Consider the following 26,417-nt stretch of genomic DNA (forward strand, 5'->3'; position numbering starts at 1 on the left):
AACTCTCTGCTTTTCCAACGTCAAGTTGATTTTACACTCATTTTCAACAAAGAAAAGTATCAACATCAAAACGAACTTAAAGTTCCCAAAGTAAAGTACTCACTATGTAGAATGCTCAGTTTCAGATGAATGGATTACAGTGGTGTAGTCTAATGCAGGGATCTTCAACAGGGGGTCCGGGACCCCTAGGGGGTCCTCAGAGTCAATGCAAGGGGGCCGCCAAATTATTGTTCTTTTTTTATTTTTATTTTTTAAATGAATCCAACATATTATTTTCAAATATGAATCCTCATGATAGGCTTTACTGGCCTATGTGAGGTAGTCACTAAGGTAGCAGTTCATCCTGAGGATTCACTGTGCCGCATTTTAAAATGAAAACAGTAGGCCCAGTTTTAATATGCAACTTCATTTTATACAATATATAGTAGGGGGTCCCTGCTCCGTCTTTCTTTCAGTTACGGGGTCCTTGGCTTAAAAAAGGTTGAAGACCTCTGGTCTAATGTATTGTGGTGGGTATACTGTACTGTATGTAAATATATTGGCCTGTAAATATGGGCCAGAATTTGGGTGAGGGGGGGCATATCATAGTGGGGGGTCTGGGTGTCATCCCCCACGGTTATTTTCAGAGTCAACAACTTCATTTCCTGTATTCTGACACACTTTTATGCACCACTTTACGATGTAAATGCCTTTATTTATCCAATGTGAAGAAGAGAAACACAGACGACAATTCAAAATATATCAACAATATAATGGAAAGTATGTTGTTGCGTGTCATTGGGCATTTTTAAGTGGGGATATGGAAATCCTGGAGCTTTGTTAGTGGGTATACTGGGTATACCTGCGTATCACGTAGACTACAGCGCTGTGCATTACAGTGGTGAGCTGGTGAGTGGTGAGCTCGACAAATTGGGGAGGACAGGAGAAAAAAACTAACCCCCTTCTCTGGATACATGCAGAGGTCCACTCCCTAGATAGTTGGAGATCTCCCCCCCCCCCCACTGTTGAACCCAAAGTTACGCCCTTGGCCCAGTGTCATGTTGTTTTATACAAGTCGGCTTCTTATGTCTTATCTCTACTTTCTTGTGTTCAATGGAAAACTAAGCAGAAAAACACTTGGAATCAGAATCCGGATTATTGCAAAATGCATACAAGGAATTTGCTTTGGTGTTTTGGTGCTTATGGCCAAAAAAATGGCTCACAATAGTTCTTATACTTGCCCCTCTTGCCCTGCAGGTGTCACTGTAGAAGCATTTTAATCAGAATTTCCATGACGTAAGGAGAAATGTTTTTTTTAGATTTGATACTGAGATTTGGTATTGGATTATTTCAATGTTATATTTTGATCCCTTGTTTGCCTCTAAAAAAATAGATCCCTTCTGCCTCTGAATGTTTATCATATCATTTATTTAGCAGGGTAGGTAACTATTTCCACTATACACTTTTTTTAAATATATATTTTTGAAATGGTATTTACACCCCGACAGCTCCGTCATCTGTAGCTGCTGGAATCCAGTCTTACTTTTTTTGAACCCACCAACTTTGTCTACACCTTTAACCTTAAAGATATCATCTGTTTCTACGATAATTCAGGTAATGCTGCTCTTGAGTATCTCATTCATTTCATTATTCCGTATGCCAAATTTTATATTCACAAGCAGAAATTTTCTAAATCATCTCCTAATTTTGTACCTTTTCTTGAAATTGAAAATCTCTATTGAAGTCACTTAGATTGTTGGATAACAAAAAAACTATTAAAATTGTGGAAACTGTAGAGCTTATTTTCCCTTGAAGTCTCTGACTAATTGTAAATTTATGTTTTTTTTTCTTCTATCTAATTATTCTGTTATTTCTTTGTTTGTATTGGTTCGTATGTTTTATTTTTTATCTTCATAACTTTGTACACTTGATGTTATGTCACGTGTTATTGTTTTTATTGTATTCTGCATTTTGTCAAAAAAAACAAAAACGCCAGCCAATCGCTGCCTCGTTGTCCGCTTGGAAAGAACCAATGAAATCTCTCCTTGCCCCGCTGCGCGTACTCTGCCCCTCCCGTGTACGAGCTCAATGCGCGTCGTCGCCGCCACAGCCGGAGTTCTGCAAGTCTCTACAGGAGAAAGGAGGAGAAAACCATACTGTCTATGGAGAAAACGCAACAAAAGTTGTCACTGCCGCCATCGTCTTTCTGTTGGACAGGTAGGTTTGTGTTTTGGGCCGCACTGCAAAAAAAGGCAAATAGAAGACTGAAAAAAATTAAAAAATAAAAGCGTCCACGTGTTTGTGTGTCCCGAGGGCATGCTACTTTCAGTTCTTGCTAGCTTTTCAACATTACCAGCCCTGCCTTTGTTACTTTCTAACACATGCCCATATAATAACATTAACCTCCAACAAAAATTCGGGACAGTCCCGAAATCCAAGCAGTGGTCCCGAATCCTGAATCCTGCCCAAATTAGAGCAAAGTCTCGAGCAGACTCTCGACTAGTTCTAGTCTGATCGAACATTAAAAACTGTTCGTGGTGATTGAGTCGTCCTGCAGCCAGCTCCCGTCGTCACTTGAGTTCATGGTTCTAATGTTTTTTTGTTTTTTTTTTATATTAATTTTTTTAATTAATTTGTATGTTTACGTGACAGACAGTTGAGTTTCTGAATAAAAATAATAAATCATTTTGTTGTCTTCCCGTCAGACATGCGCACTTGTTGACCTTGCTTTGCTGTTTACAAAGCACAAAGTATAAATTCTTTATTCAATTTTTTTTTTTTTTACATTTTATAAATGTATGGTCAATAAACCTCATTAACATACCGAATTTTTGACTACAATTATGAATCATTTTGACTATAGTTCAGAGGAATATATGTATATGGGTTATCACAAACTGGTATATGTCAAAGTTTAGATACTAAGCTACTGTTTTGAAACTATTACTTTTTTAATGGCAGGATCACACCTGTGAAAGTAATGATTAATTTTACCTGTAGAGAGCGTTGTATAAAAAAACATCCATGTTATTTTTCGGCAATTTGGTTAAAAGAAATGCAAATTAATTTCTGATATAGACATTTTTTAAACTGACAACAGGAGGGTTAATACGAAAAAAACAAACATTTTAAGTTCTTAAGTTGATAAATTTTGACAAAAACTTGTAAATGTCATTCCCTCTGTGGTTAGTGTATTTGTCCATAACAAAAGGTAAGAAAATACCATTTTCTGAATGGTGTTTGGCTTGCTGTATTGTCCCAGAGAACACAGACCTGCTGGCCTGATAAAAACATGAGATTAAACTCTTATTATGCGAAAATGAGAAACTTAATTGAAAATCTTTAGATAACGAGGACATTGGCAATTATCTTTTGATTAAAAAAATCAACACAAATACATTTAACTTTGTGTAAATGTTGGGTTATAATGCTTTTTTGCTACATTATAAGGCAATTAAAGGGAAAATAAAGTGTATTGTGTTGAAATCTATAAATAACCTGACTGTTGTCTTCTGAACATTGTCCTCAGGTTCTCTTCTTCTTCTTCTTCTTCTGTTCTTCCAGGAGTCACCAGCTGGGGGTGTTGATGGCTTCCAGTCCTCCCTGTGCAGCGCTTTCTCCTCCGGCACAGAAAAAGAGAGAGCAGCTGCTTCTCACATCCTTTGCTCTGTCATCCCCCGTCCTCCCCCTTCTCCTCCTCCCTCAGGAAGGGGAGCACCACACCCTGTCAGCCAATCAAAACTCGGCTCCACCGTCCCCATCACATCGTCTCAGTTTCCAAGGTAACAGGGCACCCCTCTCTCTCTCTATCCCTCTCTCTCGCTTTCTCTCTCTCCCTCCCTCCTTTTCCATACTGAAAGGTGCCGCATCATCATCCCTCCCATCCGGCCATCCCATCGTCCCATACTGAGCTGAGCTGGTGGCTACTTTAGCGTTAGCTTCCTCTCTGTTAGCACCATCTCTCTCTCTCTTTCTCTGCGGTGGAATTGCCACAGCATCAAAGGCACCTCCCTCCATCTCTTTCCCTCACTCTCTCTCTCTCTCTCTCTCTCTCTCTCTCTCTCTCTCTCTCTCTCTCTCTGCATCCTCCAACATCTGACACTCAGGAAGAGGAGAAGGGAATGACATGGACTAAAGGAGAAACAGGAGAAGAGATGTGGTACGTACTGCTGAAGCTGCTCTGTGTCACCTCCCTTCTGTTTTGTATCTATGAAAGAGGAAAGTGTCTGTATGTGTTATGCCTAATCCTGCGTGGAATGCTGCTTTAATGAGCTGTCGGATGCTAACGCTAACCAGAATGATGCAAGGAAAGCGAGAATGAGATCCAGAGAGAGGCAGCAGCAGAGGGAGGTGACTCCCAGTGCCTCTCCCTCCCTCCCTCCCTCTCTCTCTCTCTCTCTCTCTCTCTCTCCCTCTCTCTCTGTGCTTTTGTTATGGAGGCCTGCTCTGCAGAAGAACTCGCTTTGCCTGCTGCATACAGAAAGAGGCCAACACCTCTTTCTCCTCTCTGTTCCCAGTCTGCTGCCCTGCTTCATACTGGGTTGTCTTACTGGCTCACTGGGCTGGATGAAGTCTCTTTCACTGGGTTAAAAACCTCATGCATGTGAGGGGGAATCCTACTTTCTAACGTGGTGTTTACTATAGCGAGAATTTCTGATCAGATTTTTGTTTTTTTCTTAAAGTTTAGGTTTTGGATAAACACTTGTGTGCAGTTATTATATTCTTCAAGCAAACTGGTTTGTATGATGTGTCGTTGGACCACGTCTTGAAGGTGGGGCGAAGCTCGGCTGTTACAGGGAGGGACGAGATGCAATTATTGGAGATAACGGTGCACGCTTTCTTAATCATCAGTTTATGATGTTTCACCTGTTTGCACACACACAAAGTGACAGAAGTAGTCGTGTGAACAAAGGGACCTCGAGAGAGAAGTTCAGACAGGCCTACTTTCTTACCTCCACACACATTTATCACAGCAGACTTTTTTGCAATGTCATAGCGCGAAAGGCACAGGTTTAATTCAGGTGAGCTGGTTCCAGCGTCCCGGTGTTGTTCTTTCTGGTTTACTGGGACATTTAATGACACGCAGTGAATCATCGTTAATGAAATTTCACCTGTGGATTTCCTGCTATGACGAGTCAAAATGTCTGCTGTTAAAAAGGTGTATTGTTCAGGTGCGCGGAGGTCCGTTGTCTGCGTAAAACGAAGGTGGTGCGGGTAAAACGAAGGAGGTGACGCTGCTAGATGACGCGATGACAGATACAGCTTTAAGCCAAGTGAATTGTACTCGTTCCCGATAGTTGCTGAGTTCTGGGTACACGGTGACCTCACTAAAAAGAAATCTTATGGGGCAAGAAACAGGATCAGGCTGCTCGGAAACAAACCAGCAGTTTATCCAGATTAAACCACTTTAAAACTGACGTGCTGGTAATAACAGGGTCTCCTCACGTGGTTCATGTAGGGACGTAGGCCTTCTGTGTTTTCCCACAAATCCTTCATCTAGACTGTTCCCAACTTGTAAAGACTCGTGAAGAGGTTTTCAGTGTTTTTTCTTCCCATTGTCGACAAGCTGCTCTGATTAATTACCATATATGATGTGATGATAAGATCTTTCTGAGCTAACATCCTTGTCCATTTAGTTACCTATTTAGTCACTGGATGACGGCGCGAACCGTTGCCTCGCTCATTAAATATCTGCTCTCATTTCCTTACGTTTACTGCACCATACCGTTCGACTTCATTCTCTCTTCTAAATAAGTTGATCTGTTATCCCTAGAAGTCTCTTGTAAAGGTTTAAACGCGTTGTGCAGGTTCAGTGTTTACAAGTAGTGTTTCTGAACATGGTAGTTTCTCAAACACCACATTCTTTAGGAAACGGTGACGAGTTCAGTCTTATGTGATATTCTTGATATCTGGTTTCCTACATGGTACAATTGTTCCATTTTCAAACTAAGAGGGGTGCTCCTGTTTTTCCTCACTCCTTCCTTTCTTCCTCCAGGAAATAACTTAAGAGAAAGCAAGGAAAAGAAACAAAGTGGGAAAGGAAGTAAATGACATTGCCCTGGTTGTAGATCCTGTAATTGCCGTTTCGTTCGGCTACTTTCTGTCTTTACTTATTTTGGTCGGACTCGGGGACCAGAGCCCTGATGTACATTGTTTTGCACGAGTCCTCGTTTACCCAAACATTTACAACGCAGAAGGCGAGTGACCCCATAGAGCCGCAAAAGATACATTAATGGGCAATACAGCAGATTAAAATAACATCATTTTATAGATTTTTGTAAGAGATAAATGTGAATGAAGTTGATGAGTTACTGTTCATTATAAGCCATGTCTGTTGCTGATGAAGGGCTGGGTGGGGCAGCTTTTGTGTACAAAGTCGCCGTACAAATGTCTCTGTGACGTGAACCTGGAATCAAAGAAACTTCCTGTTAGGTTACTCTTGGGTTTCCTCCTCCGACAAAAAAAAAGCTTCCTGAAATGATGTTGCACAAATTGTTTCCGCCAGTTTTTGACCAACTAGACAAGAAATGCTTCCAGTTTAATGAAGTAGAAGAAAATGGAGGGAAGGAAAAAAGGATGTAGGGAAGGAAAATAAGGATGTAGGGAAGGAAAGAAGGATATGTGGAAGGAAAGAAGGACCTAGGGAAGGAAAGATGTAGAGAGGGAAAGAGAGATTTCAGGAGAGGGAGGGAAAGAAGGATGTAGGGAAGGAAAGATGGATGTAGGGAGCGAGAATAACGTAGGAAAGAAAGATGGAAAAGAAGGACCTAGGAAAGGAGAGAATGTAGGGAGGTAAAGAGATTTCGGGGGAGAGAGAGGGAGGGAAAGAAGGAGGAAGGAAGGGAGAAGACAAGGGTTTTCAAGGCAAATATGTTGACACTATTTTCATGTTGTGATGAAGAGCAGGAAGTTGCTGTTCCAGTACGAGTGGTCAGTGCAACCCAGCTCACTGTCTGCATCTTCCACTCCACAGGATGTGATGTAACAGGATGTGATGTAACCATCTCTGGGGCTGTTAAACTGGGCCGAGTGGCTGCGGAGAAGCACAGAAGCGTAGATGTCAGGGGAAAGGCGGTGAAGGTTAAAGTAGGTGTAGGCGTCTCCTGTTACAGATGGTTGCTGGGATTAAATCCAGCCTGAGACAAAGAAGGGAAACGAGTTAGAGCTAGAGTTTATTCTGGTTTAGTGGACTTGATGATGTTGATAGACAATTAAAATCCCACTTGCTTGTCGAGCAAGCCTCCACTTCATCATGTATTTCCCCATAGGTTTCTTTCATCAGTCATTTTAAAAAGATCAAATCAAGTTACGGTATATAGCTACTGGACTGTAAACAATGTATTATTTTAATAAAGAGACTATTTTGTGGCATTTCACATGTAGTCATCCACATTTTTGTCTTGTATTACATGTTACTTTTGTTTGAGCTGATTTTAAATATGATTTGTTTGGACAGTGTCTGTTCCAACTTGTTCCTGTTCGGTTGTTGGGAGATTAAGTCTTGCACTGTGTGTTGTGGAAGGATTTTGATTTCGTTCGTTCACATTACGGTTACTTTTAACATGTTTTGATATTCACGAGTGGAATCGGGATCGTGGACGTTGTTGTGTGTGAGCAGGAGGAATAATTAGAAAAACAAAACGCAGCGACAAGATATTATTTTCAGAATTTGCTCCATGTATTTTACCTGAATTTGTTGTTCAATATGTGCTCCTTTCTAGCTGCTGAGATTACAAATCTGTAAATGTTGGTGGTAAAATGTTTCAGCAAGTGGGTTTGTCAGTAACTTTCCCATTAACTTGTTGACTAAAGTGTCTTCCTAGATTAAATTAGTAAGTCTCAGGTTTTTGTAGGTCATTGCTTTGGTACTGCAGCAACAATGTGGCATCATTGTGGCATCAGAGACCTCTTTGAAGGAGGTCTCCTGCGTGTCTGATGTTTGTCGACACACGGCTCTGGTCAGGACAGGATGCTTGGCATTAATGCAGGAGATCCACTCGACACTCACAAGCATAACTTGGTTAGAAGCAGGTTTTGAAAGCTCAGCTCTTCGCCTCCAGACCTCAAGCTAGTATCCCCCTAAGATGTTACTTGTACTGCAGACACCTGGAAGAAGCAGCTCACGTGCAGTCTTAGTAGAGCTGACAAGATTAATAGGGGTGGAACGGTACACAGAAGCCACGGTTCGGTTCATACCTTGGTTCAGACATCACGGTTCGGTACGAGTTCGGTACAATGGAGGGAAAAGCAAAACAAAAATGCAGAAGGCCATTTTTTTATTTTTTTATTGTGCATGTCTCATGTCTCTCCCCTGAGCTAGCTGCAACAGCCTGATGTGTGTAAAGTAAGATGTAAACAATGAGTACCCCACATCATCTCCAGACTCCATCGGGAACTTATAAAATGAGACAATCAGCTATAAAACTGAAAATACAGCATCTCTGTTCTCTGCAAAGACCAACTAAATCACCTGATTAATGCAACGTAGTCACGACGTCTCCCGGCCATTTTTTACCTCAGAAAGCTGCTCCCTGCCTGGCTAAAGCTAATATAGTTAGCCTGAAGAAACAAGGCGTCAGTCCCAACTAACGTTACGGTTCGGAGCCGCGACGCTGGAAACGTAACCCTAATCTACAACAGCCGTCTTATCCACCGCTCTCTCACCTGTACTACTGGAACTGACATCTTAACTCTTGTGGGTCGCCACTACTTGCCATACTCGTCCTTAGAGCTGCTATCTCTGACTCACTAAAACAGCTACATAGGTGGAGCTCGGCTACATCAGAGATAAGGCAGGGCTACAGATTAGGTGTCCCTAAAGAACCCGCGTATCTAACATTAGTTTCGCATTACATTAATTCATTTGCAAGTTTTATTTATTTTTATACCATGTATTCTCTGTGTAAATTTATGCCCCGAACTGTGACGCCTGTACCGTTTCGGTTAAATACGAATACATGTACCGTTTCACCCCTATAGACTAATCAATTAGTTGCAAACTTTTTTGATTATCTGTTTTTAGTTATTTTTATTAAAAGAAAAGGTAAAACTTCTCCGATTCCAGCTTGTTAAATGTGAATATGTTTTACTTTCTTCTCTCCTCTGTGACAGGAAACTGAATATCTTCACGTTGTGGAGAAAACAAGACCTTTTGAAAACGATATCTTGGGCTTTGGAAAACAATGTTGTGACATTTTATAGCCCAAACAACTAATTAATTAATCGAGGAAACAATCAACATATTATCATCAATGAAAATAATAGTTAGTTGCAGCCCTAATTCTTAGTTCTGTGTTTTTCTGTACTATTTTAATATCAACAATTTATTTTTATAAAAAAGACTGCTTTCTTGCTTTAAGATAAGCTATTAAAGCTATATTTCAGCTATAAAGAATGCGGTTTCCTTGCTAACTTACCTTGATCCACCCCTCCAGCCGTTAGCCCACTGTCCTTATCTGTAACCTCCAGCGTTTTTAATCCCCGGTGTCCTTCCTGCTGTTTCACATTTTAGAGATGGCTAATGAGTGAGACTCGTGCTGGATCTCCCGGTACAGACAGAGAGACTCCCTCAGGATCATCTGTAATTAGCCAGGAGCTACTTGTGTTTACTGAAGGTCAAGTTCATTTGTAAAGCTCTCAGTAAACACATCTGGAAGTCTTTAAGAAGAAAAATGCAAATTTGAATTTTCTGCAAGACGATCTGTGTTTTTTTTCTGTTGGATTTTGCAAAGCAGCTGTTTATATTATTGTAGACCGTAAGTAGCTCATAGATTAGACCAACCATTTGCTTAAAGCTGTAGCGCGTAACTTTTTGATATTAACGAACGTCCGTTACATTCAAGCCATTGCCAAATGAGTTGTAAGCTAATTAAGACCATCAGCTCCACACATGTTCAGAAGATTGTGGCGTCCGGCAACTTTCCCGCGCAGAAACTCGAGTGAAGATAATGACTTCTTCTGAAGAGTCCATCACGTTTTTATAATCCTCCGTGTCCTCCTTGGCTACTAGCAACTGCGTGGAGGAGGGGTGGGGGTGGTGCACGATCAGGAAAGGCTTGTATCATGTAGATGTGTCAACAGTGTTGTTGTCATTACTTAGAATTCCTCATGGGGGCGACATAAACTACGCACTGTAGCTTTAACAAGTATCTCTTCTTTTTTTATAATTTTTATAATTTTTTGGGCAATTTAGGCCTTTATTTTGATAGGACAGCTGAAGACACGAAAGGGGAGAGAGAGGATGACATGCAGCAAAGGGCCACAGGTCGGAGTCGAACCCGGGCCCGCTGCGTCGAGGATTAAACCTCTATATGTGGGTGCCCGCTCTACCAACTGAGCTATCCGGGCGCCCAACAAGTATCTCTGCTTGAGCAAAGTCGTCCACTTGTGTTTTGGTTGATACAGCTTAATGTTAGGGCTGGTTCCCAATATTCGACTGTTCCACTTTTGGATTTGTATATTTGTTTTTTGTTTGTTTTTCCTACTGTAACACAGTTAAGACAGATTCAGCTTTTGGAGAAACGCAACCAGTCATTCAAGCGTGTATCCGACTTGTCGGTGTGTTTGAGGCGCTGTGAGAGTCCCAAACAGGAAACATCACTGCCTCTAGCTCTGCCACAAGAAAGTTTTAAAACACCAGAACAAGAACTGAACTGCCCGGGAGTTTGGGGAACAGCTGACTGTTTCCTCACTCCCTCAGTCTATTTTCTTTCTCTCTTTCTCCGGGAAATGAAGCTGCTTTCAAGTGCGGTCGGAAACGTCGAGATCTACAGATAATCTGACGGGAAACGTAAACTGTGAAATATAAAGTCTACTTGTGCTACATTGGGGGGGGTTAAAGAACACCACCACTTCATGTGCATAATAGCCACTTTCTGACAAATCTCATAGTTTGTGTTGTGCATGCAGTGATTTAGAATTATCATCATTCCTCATTGTTTGTTCTAATGATGGTGCTGAAGGAATCAAAGCTTTCTCACCTCGCTGTGACAGAAGTATAGAGTTAGCAGGTGTGTGCCCCTAAAACACAGGTGTCAAACTCTAGGCCCGTGGGCCAAATCTGGCCCCTTGCAGGTTTTGATCCGGCCCGCATATAAATTTAGGTTCACAATACATTCAGGCCCACAAAGATTTTGTTGCTTTTTCCAAAGTTTTTGGTGCTTTTTCCGGTGGTTTATGCGTATTTTTCAATGCTTTAGGCACTTTGTTTTAATGTTTTTGACGCTTTACTCAACGTTTTTTTTTCACTTTCATGGAAGTTTTTGGCGCTTTCTGATGTTTTTGTAACTTTTTCAGACAATTCTGATGCTTTTTTCGGCCTTTTTTCAACTTTTTGGGCGCTTTTTTTTCAACGTATTTGTCGTTGGCTGAGGAATTTTGTTGCCGATTCTTTTTTGGGGCTTTATGAGTATATGAGACATGCAATAATACAGTCAAAATATTTGACTTTTTCTCTTAAATAAAAACATGTCAATAATAATCTCCATGTCTGGCCCTTGATGTGAATCTCATTTTCCAGTGTGGCCCTCTGGGAAACTGAGTTTGACAGCCCTGCCCTAAAACCTGTCGGATATCATTCTTTAACAGCTGCCACGCTGAAGTGCTTGCTGGTCCAGTCTGTAGCCTCAGTGTCTCCTTGCAGAGCCGACGCCCAGCAGGGAGAGAGGCTGATGATCTGCTGTGGTATCAGGATGATACAGCAGGAGGTTACAGTGCAGCACAGTCATCATACCTTCCTGTTTCAATATCCGTTAGCCAGACTTGGGGCAAAATATGTGTCAAACCATTCTGAATTAAGTATTGTGGTGCTGCCTAAAAATCCCGGCCTAAAAATCCTATCCTACAGACTAAAGAAAAAATCTTTGTTTGGTACAGATCCTCTGTTTTTATTGTAAAAATAATTCTAACTTTGTAATTTTTAATATTTTTCAATAAAAAATGATTGATACAGAAGTGATCATTCACTCCAATATCGTGAATCATATCGCACTCGCAATATCAGTCAAAATAATAGCAATTGGATATTTTCTTCATATCGTGCAGCCTTATGCAGAATTTAATTTCACTGTTAAAAAAAGCTTTAAATCTAACTAAGAGCCTAAAATCTGATTCTCAGAGATTTACTCATAGAGCTGGGTTAAAATAATCAATTCTTGGGCGGCCCCTAGCTCACCCAGTAAGAGCGTGCGCCCCATGTAGGCGGAGTCCTTTCAGAAGCCCAGGGTCCGAATCCGACCTGTGGCCCTTTGCTTTGTGTCATCCTGTCTCTCTCTCTCTCTCTCTCTCTCTCTCCCTCTCTCCCTCCCCTTCACTGTCTATCCACTGTCACTATCAAATAAAGGGAATAGCCCCCCAAAAATAATCTTTAAAAATAAATACTAAAATAATAATTGATTCTCCAATTAAAATTGATCTTTGAGTTATCTGATGTCAATTAATAAAATCCCCAAGTCAATCTTTTTCTTATATGCCTTTTCACCATAGATATGGAAAATTGACCTTTTTGGGGGGTTAATTATTAATGTAAACATTTTATATCCAAGCTAAATTGATATTGTAACTGAAAATTCCCTAACCTAATTGATATAGTTTGTAATCTAATCTGGCATTGTAAATCATAATCAATATTGGGAATCATTGTCGAGACCCAGCCCTATTTACTGATTTAAATACCTGGAGTAAATTGCTCTAAAAGTAGTGAAAGTGGGAACATTCATTTGTTGCATTGATTCCTTGATTATAAAATACTCTGTACATTAATCTGTATAAAAAATTTATCTAATTCCACTGGCAGCATTAATTAATATAAAATGCTTTTAATTGCAATAATTGAATTGAATGTACTGTGCTTCCTTCCTCTGCCAGGATGGAAACATTGGTCTGTCAATACTATGCTACAGTACAACCGCTGAGACAGTATTAGTTTTATATTTAATAATAACTTTGAGTCGCTTATTTGCTGTATTCATTGTAGGAGATAATTTATCTGTAGATACGTTTTTCACTTTTTTTCCACTTTAGAAAATGCTGTTTAGTGAAAAGTCTAAACATCTCTTATTTGAGAATCCTATTTGTACTTTTTATTATTTATGGGTAGCATTGTGTCACATTAATATACCGTTTTGAAAAATGTTTAATCAAATCAGCAGCTTGAAGCATCCAGACGGCTCAAAATCACTGTTAAAACATCCTGGTGACATGAAGCCTGCTAACAAGAAAAATACAATTTACCAAACTCTCAGCAGCACGTTTATTTAGTTTTTTCCAACTGTTTGAATTAGGTTCAACTGGTATGAACTGCACATAGAGACACATATGTAATACATGATGTTAAATGTTCACATCATTCAAACCCAGTGTGACATGTTAATGAAGCCTTCTGAGGGCCCCTCCATCCTTCTCCATCACACAATAGTGCTGGGAACTCAGCTGTGTGTGTGGGGGGTCTGTTTGTGTGTGGGGTCACCCACCACCCCCTCATGTTTAATTTGAACAAGTGTGTGTTAGAATGGGTTGCACATGTCAGGGTTATCCAGCTCCTCTCTGGAGAATAGGCTGCTAGAACCCCAAACACACATAAACGTGAACATGGGGGATGGTATGTGCCGTTGCAGTTGTGTTCATATCACATTTTCTTTTTTTTTTAGGCTTTAGGCTCAACTTGCTTCTAACTTAAATACTATTTCATATTTAAATATACTGTAAGTCTCGCCGTTAACCCGTTTTGTCGTTGGCTTAGCCTGTTCTTCAGATCTTATTTAGTTTGTGTTTTAGGTCTACCTGCTAAACTTGGTGTCTGTCCATTGTAGGTGTGAATGTAGATGTTCTGGTTTGAGAGAGAGAGAGAGAACCACTTGATATTATGGGAGATTGTTTTGCTTCCACATGCAATATTTCGACACTAGTGTGTGTGTGTGTGTGTGTGTGTGTGTGTGTGTGTGTGTGTGTGTGTGTGTGTGTGTTTGTGTGTGTGTGTGTGTGTGTGTGTGTGTGTGTGTGTGTGTGTGTGTGTGTTTCATACGCACATGATGAGGTGCAGGGTTATTAGTGTATTTCAGGAGAGAGAGAGAGAGAGACTGCCCCCCGATTGTGAACCACTTGTGTAGATATGGGAGATTGTTTTGCTTCTACATGCAATATTTCGACACTAGTGTGTGTGTGTGTGTGTGTGTGTGTGTGTGTGTGTGTGTGTGTGTGTGTGTGTGTGTGTGTGTGTGTGTGTGTGTGTGTGTGTGTGTGTGTGTGTGTGTGTGTGTTTCGTACGCACATAATGAGGTGCAGGGTTATTATCCAGCTCCTCTTCGAGAATAGGCCGCTATTACCCCAAAGCGCACACTTATATATTGTGCTGTTACATTTGTGTTCATCTCACATTATCTCTGAAAGCAGGCTCAACTTACTGCTGACTTAAATACTATTCCATATTTAAATATAACAATGTATTTTCCGTGTTTGTTTTTAGTACAGGAACATGTTGCAGTTTGCATTCTTTTGCTGGATTTGCAGCGTCGTCTACCTCCAGAGCTCCAGTAATATCTGACCAGTGGATTAGTGTGTTTAGCTTATTATTTCATGGACTTTATCCGGCTTGTTGTTAGCTTAGCTCGACTTTAGCCCATTTTATAATTGGCTTAAAATGTTGTGATCTTATTTAGTGTGTTTTAGGCCTAACTGTGAATATTTGTGTGCAAGTGTAAATGGTTGTGTTGATGCAGGTAATCTTGGAGGTGGTTTTGCATCTACATGGAATATTTTGAAAAACTTTTTGCTACCATTACTGTGGCAGCCAGGAAAATTTGAGTTGTTCTTATTTATTTTTCTAATTTTGCTCCTCTCCTTACAAATGCGTCCTTTTCTGCTCACTCTCCTTCATCCCGACTCCATCTTTGTTCTCCCTCTCCTCTTTATTTTATCCTCTTTTCTTCTCCCTTCATAATCTCTCTCCTTCACTTGACTGTCCTTTGTCCTTTCCGCTTGTATCATCCTCTCTTCTCACCTTACATTTTCCATTTCTCCTCCACTCCCATTTCTTTTTTTTTTGGTCCGATTTTATTTTATTTTTTTCCCGTCTTGTCTCCTTACTTGTCACCCATATTTCTTCCTCTCCTCTCTTCCCTCTTTACCTTCCCTTCTCAGTTTTTTAGTCTTATCCTCTGCCTTTTCTCTGCCTGCAGCCTCCCTTGTTTCAGCTCACCACTTCTCCATCCTCCTCTCTCGGTATCGATAACATCTGCTCAGACCTCGGGGTGTGGCAGTGCACGCTCAGTCCTGGCTTTCTGTTTCTGTCTTTCGCTTAGTACAAAACAGAACCACCATATCAGACAGGCAATTTAGTCAACAACACAGAAATTAAGTGTGGGAGTTGATTAAATAAACGTGTTTTTAATTAATTAGGTGAATTACAATTTATAAACAATTGTATTAAAAGATCACAGCAACAAGGCAGTTTGGCTTTCCAGTAAGGAAATACTCACTCTCACAGTGTCTGCTGTTTAAAGCAAATGAAAGTTGTTGCACTGCTTTCTTTGGGTTATTTAAAGGCATTCTGGGAAATAAAGGAAACCTTGCTACTTGAAAAATCTGCCCTAAAGTCACAGGAATATCCTTGAATTCTCTTGTTTAGAAATTAAAAAGTCTTTCACGTCATCTTATGCTTTGGAAAACTGAGCTGATTTTGGCATTTCTTTAGCTGATCGGCTTTTACCCTGTTTACCTTACTCCGATCATGTACATCAGCTTGTAGTGATCACTGCCTTTAAACACAGACGCACCGCCAGGCTGCCTGGATGCCGGCACTTTCAAACCAAGATGGGCGCGGCCACTCACCAGTGTCTGTCTGGAGAGTGTCTCGTACAGTACAGGCCAAAAGTTTGGACACACTTTCTCATTCAATGCGTTTCCTTTTATTTTTATGACTATTTACATTGTAGATTCTCACTGAAGGCATCAAAACTATGAATGAACACATATGGAATTATGTACTTAACAAAAAAGTGTGAAATAACTGAAAACATGTCTTATATTTTAGATTCTTCAAAGTAGCCACCCTTTGCTTTTTTTATTAATAAGGGAAATAATTCCACTAATTACCCTGACAAAGCACACCTGTGAAGGTAAAACCATTTCAGGTGACTACCTCATGAAGCTCATTGGGAGAACACCAAGGGTTTGCAGAGTTATCAAAAAGCAAAGGGTGGCTACTTTGAAGAATCTAAAATAGAATGTTTCAGTTTTAATTTTTTTAAGACATAATTCCATATGTGTTCATTCATAGTTGTGATGTTCAGTGAAATTACAATGTAAATAGTCATGAAAAAAAAAACATTGAATGAGAAGTGTGTCCAAACTTTTGGCCTGTACTGTACCTTGCACTTGGCAAAAGTAAAAATCGTCATCGTTGAGCACTCTCTGTTCGTGATTGACCGAGGTTTGGCGGAGAAAACCAATACAAACCACTGTGTACTGAGGAAAAGAAAATTGTAGTATACATAGGAAGGCGGGGGTTTTCTGGGATCCTAAAGAAAAATATTATGGTGTTGAGAGAAAAGACTAATTTGCCGCTCTAAGTTAAATGTATTAAGCTAAAGACATATTTTAGTGAGTTTGTTTACTTAGTTAAACAAAAACGGTGTGCAGCTCTTATCTGAGCCAGTCCAAGTATCGGATCTGGACTCCGTATCGGTAGATATTCTATATTTTGAAGGATCGGCTCGGGAGTCAAAAAGGCTGATCGGGACACCCCTAATTAGTAATAACTTTAGGTTGATAATACAGCTCTACAGTCGAGCAGAATTAAAGGCAGTCCACATGTAAAACAACTGTCGCATTACAAACTCAGCCAGTGTCCCTGCATCATTGATTGAGGTTGGGAAATCAAACTCTACCACACCTCCCACACAGTATACTTAGGATGTGGGGGAGCTTGGAGCCTCCAGGTAAATAACTTAAGTTCCTGGTTGGGCTAGATTTGTGCCAAACTATCGATATTAAAGCCGTTTTCAAGTTCATACCACTGAATAAATGTGGATGTGTTACACATAATGGTTTGGTTGTAGTGGGAATAGGTGGAGGTGGTAATGTAATTGTGCAAAACAAGAGAGATATATAAGTTGGTATATTTAAAGTGGTAGTGTTAACTGTTAACATCGTAGTGTTGTAATAAATTACTATTGATTAATCAATACACGTAAAAGCTTTGTAGAAATGTATTAAATTAGAAAGTAATCAAAACCTAAATAAAGTTTAATTTTACACTTCCTGCCAACTGGTTGAACAGGTGACACACATGACAGAAAAACACTCACTGCTGCTTAAAGGGTAACTACGGTTTTTTTCATTCTATTTTCCTATGTTTTTGTGTCTAAGTGACTGATGGGAACAACAATCTTTGACATTGGTCCAGTACAGAGATGGGAGTACAACAAATCCGTTACTGTATAAGTTTTGGATATTTCTACTTTACTTTACTATTTTTTGTGGGCTTTTTACTTTTACTCCTTACATTTTAACACAATATCGGTACTTTCTACTCCTTACATTTTAAATGGCTCGTTACTTTAGTTTTGTAAAGAGTAATGTGGAGAATAAGCGGACACCTCCACCCAGGCGCGAAAAATTTTAAATAATTGCAGCTTGATGCGTAACGTTAGCACTAGTAGTATGGACGGCGACATGATTGAAAATGAGAAAACAGAGATCCCAGAGATTAGGCAGACAAGCAGCAAGACTTCCCAATCATCCCTGGCCTTATCTGAGAGAGATGTTTGAGATAGGCTAGGAGGCGTCAAGTATGACTCCTGGCCAATGTGCTGTGTAACTCTAAAAGTATGGGGAACTTCTTAATTAATCTATGGTTAGTAATTCATATTGTATCCTTTATTTTCTTTCTATATTTGAGCACACACACACATGTAGATTCCTTTAAATGTTAAGGGGACGATTAAAAAAGAGAAATTGGATCTGTGAATTCTCACAGAATCACAATTGAATTCATATCTTGCTACTCAGTCAGAATCTTATTAAGCTGGAGTCCCAGTCTCTGTCACTATAATCATATATGTGATGTTTGGCAGACATCCATTTAAAATGTAGACAATGGAATATAAAGAGCCTTGTTTTTATGTCCACTGAAGTTTCTCAGCTTGCACTCTAGTAACGTGTGTGGTCCAGGTAGCTTTGCATAAAAAGTGGTTATCATTCGCAAGGCTACTTTTACTTTTATACTTTAAGTACATTTCAAAGCCTGTACTTTGTTACTTTTACTTAAGTAAAGAAGTTAAATCAGTACTTCTACTTTTACCAGAGTATTTTTTAACACAAGTATCTGTACTTCTACTTAAGTACGGGAAGTGAGTACTTTTGCCATCTCTGGTCCAGTATTAAGCAAGATCGCTGCAGCGGCGAAACAAGCTACAATGTAAGTTGATAGGGCAATTGTCCAGCTTGTATTTACCTTCACAAAAGTGCTCGTTTTGCCGCTGACAGGCTCAGATTAATATTCTCAGTGTCTGACAACATTATGGAAAGGATCCCTACAGAGGTAGACCTTTAAAACCTCTTTGAGATCTTTCTGTTTAACCAGAAACAGCTCTGAAGTTGCTAGCGCTAAACCCACCAGACTCCATTTAAAAAAGCAATACTTTTAGCGTGTGTAGAGCCAGCATATTTTCACATGTAAATCAGTAAACTGTTTATTTCAACCAAAACTCGAGTTGTGATAGTTGGAAAAGTGGAAATATGACCTAAAACGGCTTTCATAGTTTTATTTTGTTTCTGTCGACTTTGAATGAAGTGTATTTAACGATGTTAAAATTACTGTTTATTTACATGGAGTCTGGTGGGTTTAGCGAACGCAATTTCGCAGATGTTTTTGTGTTTTAAAAAAAAGGATCTTACTCTTTAACAGAAAGGTTGACCTCCTTAGAAATCCTTTCCATAATGCTGTCAGACACTTAGAATATTAATCTCAGCCTGTCAGTTGCAAAACGAGCACTTTTGTGAAGGTAAATACAAGCTGGACAATTACTATTAACTTACATTGTAGCTTGTTTCTCCGCTGCCTACTGCAGCGATCTCGCTTAATACTGGACCGATGTCAAAGATTGTCATTGTCATTTAGACACAAAAACATAGGAAAATACGGTCCAGGTTGGAAAAAAACCAAAGTTACCCTTTAACATATTGCTGATGGCACATACAAAATAGGATTTTATAACCTAATAAATATATTTTTTAATCCCTCATGCCCAGTATAAATTATTACCAAGCAATTGATTATCTTAAAATGTGTTGAATCCACCTAACTTTAACATCTTTTAACAGCCTTTTGATCACAAAAGAAAAACATACCTCAGGGTTTTTTTTACATCAGACTTCAGTGCTCTGATTTCATTCCATATAAACGGTTAGTTCATAGCATATTAGTCTGTTTGTTTCTTCAGTTACATCTTTATCTTTTGCATCAGCCTCGGACTCGGGGTTACAGGCAGGTTTCCTGCTGCTGTTTATGGCCACAACACGTGACTGAGTTTGATTTATTTATATTTTACCTCAGCTGCTCTCCATCTCCATCTCCTGTACCAGAAACCTACAGAGAGAGAGAGAGAGAGACACAGACAGTGAGGGAAAGATTAACGATCAGCAACAGAGTATGCTCCAACACATTTTCCTCCCCTGTGATACATTATTCATACTGGGGCTGGGCTGGAGGACCCCAGAGAGAGAGAGAGAGAGAGAGAGAGAGATAGATCCACACCCGTCTGTGTGTCTCGTGGCTGTATTTCCTTTCTTTACATTAACCATTTCCACAGTTTATTTGAAGTCCCAGACTCACAGCGACACACTCTCCCTCTGACTTTAACAGAAACGCACAAAGTCTGGTTTGCCTTAAATGATTTATAACATTAAGTCGAGTGCTCCGTTCACCCTGAATCCTGTCTGTGGGTGAGCCGTGTGCTGTGGGTGTGGCTCAGTGGAGAGATAGTGAAGATGTGAAACAGTCTGGATGGAGGCGATGCACATTTCTGCACAAAACCCTACAGCTTTTATGTTAAAAACAGATGTATTGTACATATTTTTCATATTTTATTCATGTTTCTATTGTTGTTGCTGCACGTTATCTTTATTTTCTCTTACTATGTTTATTGTTTTGCACCAAAATAGGGCTGCGACTGACGATTATACAGTGGGGAGGACAAGTATTTGATACACTGCCGATTTTGCAGGTTTTCCCACTTACAAAGCATGTAGAAATCTGTAATTTTTATCATAGGTACACTTCAAATGTCCCTCCACGCCCTACTTTTTCCTTGCAGGTGTTGCATATTGCAAACTTGTTATCTTCTGCACACACGCTGAAGAATTTGTAAACAGCTGACATGTTGCAGGTTAATTCACGAGGTTCCCTACATGTGCGAGAATAGCGCCGACACGCGCTTCACACCGCGAGCGGGTACGCGCCACACACGGCGGAAAAGTGGAGAGAAAGGAAAAAGTCCTTGAGAACTGAAACTCATATAACTTATGTTGTCACTTAATTGTAGCGTTGACCGGCATGAAATCGGCATATGTCAGACTGACCTGCCGGTCAAGGCCGAGCACGTGAAAAGCGGCCAATTCTCTACTCGGTGCATCTCTACTCAGGTGTGAACATCAGCAACTGCAGAGAAAAAGAAAATCACACATTTAGGAACATTTGTAGAATTTGCAGCATCTCGGTTAAAGTGGTAGAAACCCCTTTTCTCTGCTTCAGCCTCACTCTGTGATTTCAGCTGATGAAACAGCTGCTGCGTTACATAAAAAATCTCTCCCAGTGTGCCTTTAATCTGGGCTTTAATCTCACGAAAAACTGATGAATTAGATCCCGTGTGAAGTGTCTCCCGTCTCGACTCCAGACTGCTGATTCACAAACCGCCGGCGAGCTTTGAATTGAGATCAGAGAGGATTAGACGTCAGAGAGGATGTTAAACAAGATGATTTCTGTAACGTGTGCATGCTCTGAAACAGAGACATGTTTAAAACACGCTCAGCCTGAGCTCACACAGGTTAATAAGCACTGTATGTTTGTAATAATGTGAATGCTACATGTTAAAGCAGTGTGTGTATTGTAATCTGTAAATACGTCATTTATAATTTTGGTATTAAGGATGTTTTAGTGAGTTTTCTGAATCAAAGTATTTTTTTGGGGGGGCATTTTCGGCCTTTATTTTTGACAGGAAAGCTGGAGATATGAAAGGGGGGAGAGAGAGAGAGAGAGGGAATGACATACAGCAAAGGGCCGCAGGTCGGAGTCGAAACCGGGCCCACTGCGTCGAGGAGTAAGCCTCTATATATGGGCGCCTGCTCTACCAACTGAGCTATCTGGGCACCCTTGAATCAAAGTAGTAGAATAATGTTGTGTAGATTAATTCTGTAAGGTCTGATCAGGTTTAGTTGTTTCCAAATTGGTTAACTTTGAGGGCAGTGAACTAGTCTCAACCTGAGACACATCTGAGTGTGTATGTGCTGTGTATACAGAATGTGTGTGTCACGTGTCCAGCCTGCGTCCCTGTTGGCATCTCTGCAGGAAAATGACCTATTTACGTTCTAATTAAGTCGTGAACACACGGCTCTCTTGTATCTGTATAGAGGGGAGGGCATTGCGTGAGAGTGAAGAAAGTCCTTCATAATTATCCACCAAGCAGCATTAGTGTCGTATCAACAGACCACAGACTGCTCCAGAGTTGGATTGAAAGCGTACAGAGGCCTCATCATCCAGCAGGTCTTGGTCCCCTTCTGGTGCGCACCTGAGTGCGATTGCTGCGTTCTCACCCGCCCAAACGAACCGCACCAGCGGGGCAAACAAACTCTAGTGCGATTCAGCCGAACTAAAAGAGGCATGTGTGAAAACGCCCTTTGTCTCTCTCCCTTTCTCTCTCTCTCTCTCTCTCTCTCTCTCTCTCTCTCTCTCTCTCTCTCTCTCTCCGTCTCTGTCTTTCTCTCTCTCCCTTTCTCTGTCTCTCTCTCTGTCTCGGTCTCTGTCTCTACCTCTCTCTTTCTCTCCCTCTCTCTGTCTCTTCCTCTCTCTCTCTCTCTCCCTCTCTCTGTCTCTCTGTCTCTGCCTCTCTCTCTGTCTCTCTCTCTCCGTCGCTGTCTCTTTCTCTCTCTCTCTCTCTCTCTCTCTCTCTCTCTCTCTCTCTCTCCGTCTCTGTCTTTCTCTCTCTCCCTTTCTCTGTCTCTCTCTCTGTCTCGGTCTCTGTCTCTTCCTCTCTCTCTCTCTCTCCCTCTCTCTGTCTCTCTGTCTCTGCCTCTCTCTCTGTCTCTCTCCGTTGCTGTCTCTTTCTCTCTCTCTCTCTCTCTTGGTCTGTCTCTCCCTCTCTGTCTTTCTCGAGAATAATCAACAGATTAATCGACAATGCAAATATTTGTTATCTTTCTTTCACAAATATTTCCAATAATTTGTTAATAAAAACTTTCCCTTCCTTCCTTCTGTTCTTTAATTGTAGTTTTTTTTCCTCACCTTGTTCTTGTTTTCTTTCCTAATTTGTTCCTTCTCTCTCTCTCTCTCTCTCTCTCTGTGGTCATGTGACTGATGAAGTCATGGTGGTGCTGCTGATGATGTCATCTGTTTCTGGCCAATGACCTCATCCTGACTCGCCTCACAGACGTCACAGAAGTGCTTTTCTCAGTACAATGTTCCAGGGACAGACGGACAAGTTAGTCGTTTATTCCTTAAAATAAATACCAAAAGTAAGCCGTTTGAAAAACAAGCTGCGCCAAAGTATTTGGGATGGGACTAGGATCGAGCTACTACTTACGAGCTTTCACTGTCCGTATTGGTTTCTGGAGGCGTCATAACGTGATGTCGGCGTGGAAGGTCACGTGATAGCAGCTGGTCGTACGTGGGAGGGAGATTTTAACCCTGGTGCTGGATGTGAACCGCCTCCTCGATCTGTATCTGTATTTTCATACTTCACTCGTAAAGTACCGGCTCATCTTGGCCCCTGTCCTCTGTTGAACCGGTCTGAACTGGGTCGCTGTCATTAATCCTGAATTTATCACTGACTGCTTTTTGTTCTGCTGCTCTACTGACATCATTTCTCTGCTTCACTGCTGCTAGCGCTGATCAATACAGAGCCTGAGTCACCCTGCACTGCAACACACTGGCTGTGGCTGTGTGTGTGTGTGTGTGTGTGTGTGTGTGTGTGTTGTGTGTGTGTGTGTGTGTCTGTTTGTCTGTTTGTCCGTTTGTGTGTTTGTGTGTGTGTGTCTGTGTTTGTCTGTCTGTGTTTGTCTGCCTGTGTTTGTCTGCCTGTGTGTGTGTGTGTGTGTGTGTGTGTGTGTGTGTGTGTGTGTGTATATGTGTGTGTGTGTGTGTGTCCGTCTGTAGTTGAACCTTTTTGAATCAGCAACAACTATTATTTTTTAGAACAGTAACATAAAACTGCAAACAGAATTATTATATTTTTAATACTTTGAATCTTTGCACATCCACTAAGCTGGACCTAAACGCCACCTTGGCAATTAACCTGATTCTGCTTTTGACTATATTCAAGGTTTAATTTGATTCATATTTTGACATCATGGCCTTACATTTATCTTTTCATTGAAACCGAGCATCTCCAACTTTAAAGATGCAGTAGGTAAGTCTTATAAAACGAACTTTCTGTCATATTTGCTGAAACTGACCCTATGTTCCAGTAGAACTACATGAATTATGTAATATAAAAACAATCCAGCTCCTCTGGCACCACCTACAGCCTGTAGTGCGATTGGCAAAATTCCACCGCTCCCTGTTGATTTTCTCCAGTCAGGGCCACAGGGGGCGGGGTCTATCTGCCTGTCAATCACTGCTCAGGCACGCACACGCATATAAGAGCGTTCTCCCCTCCCCCCTCCCTGCGCACGAGCTGCAGAAAGGTTTCCCAAAACTCGGGTGAATATTGGAGAGGCTTTTCAGAGGTGGCGTGAGCTGCAGGATTTTAAAGATGTGAAGAACGATGCAGATGTAGCCACATTTCCTCTCGACAGCATCGTTTTACGGTTGGTGAGTAAACGTTGTGTTAGTGTTTAGTTATTGAACATGTTGTCTGACATGCCGGCCGGCAGTTCTGTCAAACTCTGTTGTGTGGGAGGGGCTTAGTAGACGGTTTGGGCTGCAGCAGAAAGGGGGAGGGACTGAGAAGTTGTCGATGTTCAAATTTGTTGGCAAAGTCCTGGATCTTCACAATCTTACCTACTGCAGCTTTAAATATGTAAACAAAAAATTGCCCTTTTATTATTATCATACCAAAAAGCCATAAATGACTCATTCATTCATGTTCTGTATAATAGTAGTATTATAGGCATTTAAATGTTCTCATTTTTTCTATTTAGTCTCTGTTTATGTTCTATATTTGCACCAAATATTCATGAATTAGTTTATTTTAGTAAAACAAAATGGCTAAATGAACACTCCAGCCGCAGAAACATTCTGGATTTGAATCTGCAGCTTGTCTTTTTTTTTTTTTTTGTTGCACAATTGACTTTTTAATTCAGGAAATTATTAATCAATTTTTATTATCTCAATATTATTTGTCCCTTGAAGCTACTCTCTGTTATGTTTCTATGTTGGTATTTAAACTTCTTGCTGAAAGCTGCAGACAGGCTGAACTGGGAGCTGGATGCATATTTTATTAAGAGAAAAGAGGATATGAATAAAACATTTTATTTGTCTTTTTTCGTTGCGTTGGGTCGTGCTTAAAAGGATTTAAAGCTACTGCTGAGATGAAGGGACGCACACACACACACACACACACACACACACACACACACACACAGTGTGTGCAGTGCCATTCTGTGTCAGCCATGTCTGAGAGAGAGAGAGAGAGAGAGAAAAGTGAAGTGTGAGAAAACAAAGTATTGACTGAGAGACAGAAAAAGGAGAGAGAGCTTTTGTCTCCTTCATGCAGACAGAAGGAACGGTTTAAACACGTTGTGTGTCCACATATGGATCATTCTGGATTACTCCATCTGCTTTTAAAATACAGGATGATTATGTCTTCAAATGCCTGGCAGATGCAGAGGTACGGTTATTTTTCTCTATTTCTTTTTGGCCTTTGTTTGACAATTCTCTAACAGCAGCACTTCTGATCTTTTTATTTAAAGATAATTCCTTAAAAGCACAGAAAGATGTACACTGCCACGATGGTAAAACGTTTTTTTAATGCTAACTTGTAAATCATTCACTTTGTTAATAGAGAGTGTAATGAGTTAGAGAGGCCGGACAGGAGGTGGAGTCCAGACTTGAGCTTGAAATGAAGTGATTTTTAGATCTGCATTGTGAGAACATTTTGAAAAGTGAAGACTTCCCAATGAATGTCTTCAGGTAGCAGCAGTGAGGTTGTACTTGCTCACAATGATAATGCTTAAATGTTGAGGTTTAGCAGGTATACAGTGGTGCTCTTAAGTTTACACACCCACGCTAAAGTTGACTAAAAAGAGGAATAAAAAATCAAATTGTGGAAATTGATCTTAATGGTTTATAAAAAGAAAAGGAAAAATCCAACCTTTAAGGACACCAATTTTCTTTGTGAATGAATAATGTATGGTAAATAAATAAATTTTCTTCCTTAAAATACAGGGGAAATAAATATACACACCCCTATGTTATATTCCCATAGATGGAGGCATATTTTTATTTTTAAAGGCCAGTTATTTCATGGATCCAGGATACTATGCATCCTGATAAAGTTCCCTTGGCCTTTGGAGTTAAAATAGCCCCACATCATCACATACCCTTCACCATACCTAGAGATTGGCATGGGATACTTTACATAAGATCATCTCTCAATGCTAATCAAACCTATACTATTAGGCTAACTGAAAGAAAACCATTATTACATTATTCATTCACATTTCAAGAAAATTGGTGTCCTTAAAGGTTGGATTTTTCCATTTTTTTTAAATTAAGGCATTAAGAGCAATTTCCAAAAGAGCATTTTTTTTTTTTTAATTCCTCTTTTTAGTCAACTTTAGCATGGGTTCATAAACTTATGAGCACCACTGTATATGAGTTCAGTACCTTACACTCATGTGCTTGTCATGCAATTTTTGCCCCATATTGATAAAACTACAGTCTAATCACTTTATGCTTTATTGTTCTTGGCATTTATCATCAGGTGCATTTTATTTTTTCCCCCACCTCTTATCACAAAAGCAACAATCATAATAAGCATTTCTAAAACACAGCAGTGTATAATAAGTGCACAACAATACAGGAAGCTTTAATTCCCTCCTCACCAAAAATAATTAAACTGATCGCAAAAATGATTAACAGAGCAGAATGAATATTAAAATCCTTTGTAATGAGAAACGCTAGTCACCTAATCTCCTTGTTAACTAAATAAAAGAGACTTGTAAAATGTAAATATTTGAATATATGTATCCTGCAGCAATCAAATAATCTTTGCAGCTCTACAAGG

General features: G+C 40.2%; 1 protein-coding gene across 7 annotated transcripts in view; it reads left to right on the top strand.

Annotated features, from left to right (window-relative positions):
* Positions 1–3,650: 3,650 nt before the first annotated feature.
* akap6 (A kinase (PRKA) anchor protein 6) overlaps positions 3,651–26,417 on the top strand; it is a 292,609-nt gene continuing 269,842 nt past the window's right edge. For 2 of the 7 annotated variants that reach the window (XM_039785652.1, XM_039785658.1), the window contains exons 1-2: positions 3,651–3,761; positions 4,086–4,138. The gene's annotated coding sequence lies outside the window, so the exon portion shown is untranslated. The other 5 variants (XM_039785655.1, XM_039785654.1, XM_039785653.1 and 2 more) reach the window with 5 other exon arrangements.

Source organism: Perca fluviatilis, chromosome 20 (genome assembly GCF_010015445.1).
Source record: "Perca fluviatilis chromosome 20, GENO_Pfluv_1.0, whole genome shotgun sequence".
NCBI lineage: Eukaryota > Metazoa > Chordata > Actinopteri > Perciformes > Percidae > Perca > Perca fluviatilis.